The sequence below is a fragment of the Apium graveolens genome, chromosome 9 (assembly GCF_009905375.1).
Source record: "Apium graveolens cultivar Ventura chromosome 9, ASM990537v1, whole genome shotgun sequence".
Classification (NCBI taxonomy): Eukaryota; Viridiplantae; Streptophyta; class Magnoliopsida; order Apiales; family Apiaceae; genus Apium; species Apium graveolens.
Window position 1 is genome coordinate 125,732,433 of NC_133655.1, and position 7,371 is coordinate 125,739,803.

Below are 7,371 nucleotides of genomic sequence, written 5' to 3' on the forward strand. Positions count from 1 at the left end.
AGGATCATAAGAAGAGACCTCATTAACAATCAAAAAACTTTATTCAGTAGTATAACATTTACCTCATTTATCTTGCCTAACATGTATATGTACTCGCAAAGATGTTGCATCTGAATAAACAACAATAATTTGATATACTCTCTTTACTATGCAGAGTTTGATGGTCCTATAGTTTGATGTCCAATGATGCAGAAGAGCATGCGTGTGTTCAAATAGAGGACCAACAACTGACTAATATAATTTAATTCAGTAGACTAATGAGAAAGTACAACGTGAAGAATTAACTATCATGAATTAGTGCCTAAGAAAATGACGTTTGAATCCTCAGATTTTAACTTAATGGTGTATCATGATTTGACATTAATTATGTGCTTTAAACTTCGACTGGCAGGCTGCAAGAACTGGATTGAAGATGTTTTTTTAAGTTCAATCGATCTAATTATATACTCCCTCAGTCCACCCAATTGTTATCGTTTTTGAGGGAGTGTGCGACACACATTTGAAGATGAATAGAAAGTATAGTTTTATAACTTTTAAAAAAAATCTTTTTTCTGAATAAAAAAAGAATATTTATACTTTTATTCATATTTTTAAAAAAAATATAGTATAGAACTGTACTTTCTATTCATCTTAAAATGCGTGTCGGACACTCTCTTAGAAATGATGACAATTGAGAGGGACGGTGGAACAGGCTAATAGTGCAATATTTTCTAAATTTTTTTCTTTGTAAAATGATGTATACTTTCACATTTTCTCATAACATATCAATAAAGATATAACATATCAATAAAGATGTATTTCAGAGAGTAAATGTTATTCATGTTATTGAGAGAGCATAGTTCTTAAAATATAGACACAATAATTCATCTTCTACGAAATGAATACTTAACATCAGTACGTATTATATAATAATACTATGTTTAAGGGCATTTTAATAATCTAATATTGATAACATACATTGTGACCTCGATCAAAGCAAATAATTGGCTAGTGATATAAGAAGCTACAGGCAATTAAAAGAATGATACTACTTCGGACACTTCCTTTTGCTCTTTAGTCCAATGCATCAAGTCCAATATAGTACGTCATCTAATACTTCTTTAATTTACTAATGTCATTGTGTCTGCTCAAATAAATAATTAAATTGTTTAATAAAATTTAAGAAAAAATATATATTATAAACAACTGGAATTAGGAAAAGGGATAATAACAGTCGCGTCTTGAAAAAATGGATCAAAGTTATTGTTATTCCCTAACAATATAACAAGAATTACAGAAGGGGGTTGAATGTAATTCTGGCTTCTTTTTAAGATTTACAAAAAATGATTCTAACTCAATAATATATATATACGTGTTTGATTTGCAAAGTGTGAAATGAAAGAATTATATAAATCAAAACACAAGTAATAAAAATACAAGTTTTTAAAACTTTCTGGTGGATTTGAATGTATCAACCAGATATATATATATATATATATATATATATATATATATATATATATATATATATATATCGAGATAACTCTGTGTAGCTCAAATAAGCTCACAGCTGCTTACAAGTATGAACAACTAAAACTTGCAGAGATATCCTAAATGATACAGCTTACAAATATTTCTCCGAGAATGTATTTTCTTAGTCTAGTTCGTTCTTATTCTACTTGTTGCACTTGGTTTATATATCACCAAGTTTACATAGCAAAAAGACAAGATAATAAAATAAAACTATCAAGTCTAACTCTATGCTACTTCATTACTCTATTCCAGCATCTTTGAAAACCTTCATAGCTTGCATGAAAATGGTAATGCTTATTTGTTCTCATTTTCCTGCTAAATAGGCTGCCACATTCCTTTTGCAAACACCCAACGCATGTGACTGTGTTGTTGCTGTCAATAGATGTTTGAATTGATCATCCGTCGGTTACATGCTTGTTATCCGTCGGGTTACCTTGTTGATCATCCGTTGGGTAGCCATTTATCACTTGACTCCATTTCATTTGTGCAAAATTACAAGACATCTTATATTTACATTTAATCAACCTATTCTGAACATCTACTAGCAGTCTCCATGACTCATAAGCTACTACAGAAACTATACAAAGTTGTTTGCAGAAATGTGCTACATGACTTATTGTTACATAAGCTACTCACCCGATGGATATCAATTAGTCATCCGTCGGGACTATATTAAATCATCCGTCAGGACTATAAATGATCATCCGTCGGGTGGTACAAAATTCACTAAGTTAAGTCTACTAAGGTATTTTTGTAGCTTATCATCAAGTATACAACATATTCCTAACAGTTATCACCTCCAATTGATGCAGGCCTTATAGAACGAGCACACCTTGTAAGCCACCACTCGTGCTTTGGGAGAGCCGCATTTTATTATTCCATTCGCATGCCCATGAACATTAGCTACAAGTACAAAATTACCAGCAACAGTTGGTACCATATTTCAAGCATGAATTTGGGTATAAAATTAATCAGGATCCATTTACTTTCTAAGAAAATTATCTTCACATTTAAGAGTTTCTAAGAAAATTATCTACCTATCTAAGAATATATTAATCTACCGACTAATATATTCGTACATATAAATGTGTTCAAAATAAGATACAATCAAATTGTACTTCAGGCTACATGTTTTAACTCAATTGCCTGGCTTTCAATTTGTAACTCAGATCATGTGGTTGTGCACTAATGTTTAAAGTTTGACCGAAGCACTCTGGTGTATCTGCACTATAGTGCTGGTTGATCCGCCAGTCCATCAGCAACCCATGCATTAAAGTTATCAATTATTAATATGAATTCTGAAATAGTTAGCAACCATTAAGGATATAAATATGTTTATTAGTTTGAAATTTATCATATATCATTCCAAATTGAGACATGAAGATAATAATTGAAACGAGGATAAACAAAGTATAAAAAAAAGAGAATTTTGATTAGGAAGAAAATAACCATAATCAAAATTTTAAAACTTTTGCAAAGTCTTCAATTATCAAGTCATTTAAAAGAGTTAAACCATTTGACTTGATCATTACCAGATATAGTCATATAATTACACATCATAATGCTCTGCTTTCAGGAGGAGTGTGTTACTAAATGACTTACTAATCACACACACAAACAACCTATTATTAAAAAAGGCAACAATTCTTTATTTTTAAAAATGTAGGTTTTATGCATATATATATTACATTACAACAACACATCTTAAAGAAAAAATATTTCTACAGATATAATAAATAATACATTCTTTAAAAATTACGCAACATGGAAAATATCAAGGCATTGAGAACAAACTACACAAATTGATTAGACGCACATTATATAGTCCAATTGACTGAGAAACAACATACCTATATTCGATGAGTGGAATACATAGGGATGTCTGCTCTCAATAAGTCAACTACATTTATTCTTCTCTGTGCTGAAGTATGCAGATTACCAGATGCGATATTCTGCTCAGACATTCCTACGACAGAAAAATATAATATTAGATCCAATTTATATGTCGCATGAGTATAAAAATGAATAATGGTTTAATAAATTTCTTGAGTTATTATCTTTTGTTTTGTCATAATTGTGGTTATTATCTAAAAAGTCTTTGCAATTAAACTTTTTACCAACCAGGAGAAAGAATAGGAACTTCAGTATGCAGCCTATATTAGGCGTAAAATCTCTTGAGATATTGGTCGATTATATGTTCGAGTGTGCGTAAGAAAGAAAAAAAGACCTACAAAATTCGCAATTTAACAATAACCTCTATTTATCAGTCATCCAATTAGCTTGGCTTTTGGTACTAACCAAAATGACACTAATCAAATGTAGAAAAATGAAGAGATTAAGGTGTAAAATCTTAGCTAACCTTGTCCTGCGAGCAGTATCTTCTATTTTTCATATTAATTCTTGACAATACAAATTAAGTAAGAAACATTCATATTAAGTAAGAAAATACAACTAAAAAGAATCATTATTGATAAAATCTAGTAATAAAATAACTCATTCGAAGTGCCACATAAATATTGTAATAAAATAAAACTCACTAAACAAACAAACATGATGAAAACAAATTAAATGAACACAAATATTATCATAATATTTCTGAAAACTTGTTAAAGCAATTTATCAAACAACTGTAATGCACATAAAAGTAATAGGATAATGGACCCAAAGAAAAGAGCTCACGACCAATGTGACATGTGATAACAAATATATGTAATCACTACCTAAAGATCCATAAACACATCATTATCACCTACAATATTCATATAATCAAACACAAATACTACAATTAAAGCATGAAATATTTTCAAATCAAAATCATAATAAAGAACATCAGTCATACAAGGTTTAGTTGAAGGTGGACTGAATTGCAGAGGCATTGAGTTTTGTTTTTCAACTACACATGATTCATTAATGTGAGAAACTGAATAAAAAAAATGAGAAATAGTTTGGTGAAGTTGTATACCTTGATTTGGTTAGGAGCCTTCGTCTTTCGCCATGTATACTAAAACAGCCGCCATATCAAACAAAATATCAAACACTTAGAGTGCATAAAATTGAAATTATAAATTGTATAAAGTATGTAAAAAAACTTACCTATTATGTTCAGTAGATTCAAAAATGAAGAATATATCACCAGCAACAAAAATCACCCATTGTCTATCTTCCTGAAACATCAAAAAATTAAATCGATTAAATCAAGATTGAAACAAATCCAAGTAACATACTAATTAAATGAGTAATGCTAACGATTTAAGAAAATACATGGCTTCTATACATATACATATAATAATGAGAAGAAGATTAGAATGAAATTATGAATTCAATTTCGAAATAGATGTCAGATATTCAATAGCAAAATAATTCAAAATTATTCAAGTTTAATTATGATATTTGAATTTGATTCTGATTGATATGGCCTGTAACAAAAATAGAAGAAAAAGATAATGATTATCAAGAAAATTAGTAATGATTTTTGAATTTGAATTACTGAAAACATGATTGGTGGATCTGTAATTGATTGGGTATAAAAATAAATATATTTTAATAATATATTTGATCTTTTAATATTGAAAAATGATTTTTTAATAATTATAAATACCATTTAAGATATGGATAGTCCATGGATCTTTGCATATTTGTATAATAATTAGTTGATTTATGAAAATGGATCGACCCACCGGTCAAATTTCAAAAATATGAGTCAAAAAATTTACAAAAATGTCATTTTTAGTACAATTTTTTGGGTATATTCACTAGTGCTCATTAACATATACTCGATTCACTAGTACTCGAGCTCAAAGACAAAAACAAGTTTGTTAAACTAAAGAGTTTGAGCCGAGTTGTTAGCATATGCATCTCAAGCTCGATTTGAAATGGATTCGAAATCGCTCTGCTCAAACTTATTTTATTAAAACTAAAAAAAGCTGACATTTATCATGATTTTTCAAAACACTCCTAACATTTTAGTTTTAAAATTACAATACAAACTTTTTATATGTTAAACTTTTTGGGATAATAGATTAAAATGTGTTATTGAGTTGAGTCAAAATTAATAATTTGTTGGGTGGAGTCTTGATTTTAAAGATCCCTGATTTTATTGATTAATCATATGCAAGACACGTGACATATCCGATTTTTGAAATTCAATAAATTCTTATGCATTTTTCTTGATTGATATATTACAAATAAATTATTAAGTATAATAAAAAAATCAATTGTATTTAAATGATTATAAATTATATAATATGACAAATACATATTAACTTACAATTTATTATTAATATAAGAATATTAAAATTAAATATAATTTAAAAAATATAAATGCATATGATTTTTCCTCCAATTCTTCATTCCAATTAATCATTGATTCTTTAATTAATTCTAAATTAATATATGAGTCAATCTCTTCCGATTTTCATTTTTTATAACGTTGAGTCGAGTTGATTTAAACTATTTTCATGTAAAATTTTATTTCGGGACTGTCCGGTAAGCTTCAGGTGTGTCTTAAATCTTTTATTTTAATAAAACTCAAGTGATTTGATTCTTTAACGAGCTCGAACTCGAACATATTTTTTATGTTATAACAAAGCTTTATTTTGCTCAGCTCGTTTAGAAAAAAAGTTACTGTCAGCTCAGCTCATTCTGGTAAACTCGACTAGGTTCGACTCAGTTCATTTATAATACTATATGTTATTATTTTAAATATTTTCTATTAAATTGATTAATTATGTCCGAATAATTTGATGAGTTTAATTATTAAAGCCAAATAATAAATCAGTCCATATGAGAAAGTGGATTTAAAAAAAAAATATAGGGTAACAAAATAAGCTCATAAAGAGACAAGAGCAGGATTTGAGGGTTGTCTCAGGTCCCTAGGTGTTATGATTAGTAAACTAGGGAGGAAGTGCTGCAGCAGTTTTGGGCTGGTCTTATCAACACTGCCCCCTGCTTTAACTTGCCGCAGTCATGGTTGTAAAAATCGTTAATCGGCACTAATCACTTTAGATACTGATTAGAGATTAATCGGCAAATCGGGGATTAATCGGAGGGCTTAATCGAAATAAAAATCGGATATATTTAAATATTTTAATAATATTTAATATATTTACCTTATTTATTATGAAATATATAATTCAAAATTATTTTATAAATATTAATCGAATTTCAAAAAATAGATTGGCCAAATATTTTTTAAGGATTAATCGGGGATTAATCGGAAATTTTTTTAAAAATCGGGGATTTTTAGAACAGTCGATAATGTCTAGCTAATAAAATATGTCTTGCTTCTTTTTTATTTTCCTGCTTAAAATTACCGTTGATGAAATGATGATGTTCTTGATTCCGAGTTAGAAAGGGAAAATGTTATTTACGTGGTTCAATTTTTTTTTTTTTTTAGGAAAAAAGTGTGATAAGATTAAATTTTCTTTTTATTATTTTTTTAAATCTATTAAAGTGCATCTATAGGGGTTATTTTTTTCACCATTTTTTGTTCTAAAAGGAAAAAAGAGTTGTAAAATTAACATTTTTGAAAAGAAATGCATGTAGACTATTTATGCTCAAGTTTTTTGGTTTAAGAATAAAATTAAGAAATGCTGAAATACTAGTAATAATTATGAAGTTTAAAAAAAAAAGGTTTTAAGGACAACTTATGAACACTTCAATAATATTTAAAAAAGATTAACACATCGTACCATCATCATGACTTTTAATTTAACCAACTGCTGTGGGTGATAAACTTGCAAGTTCCCTGTATCAAACCAGCCGAAGTGGGTTAATTATGGAAATTTAGGGAATGAGGACGTGTGCTTATTCTCCTTCCGCGCTCTCCTGATTCCAATTCTGGATTTTGAAACTTACTAT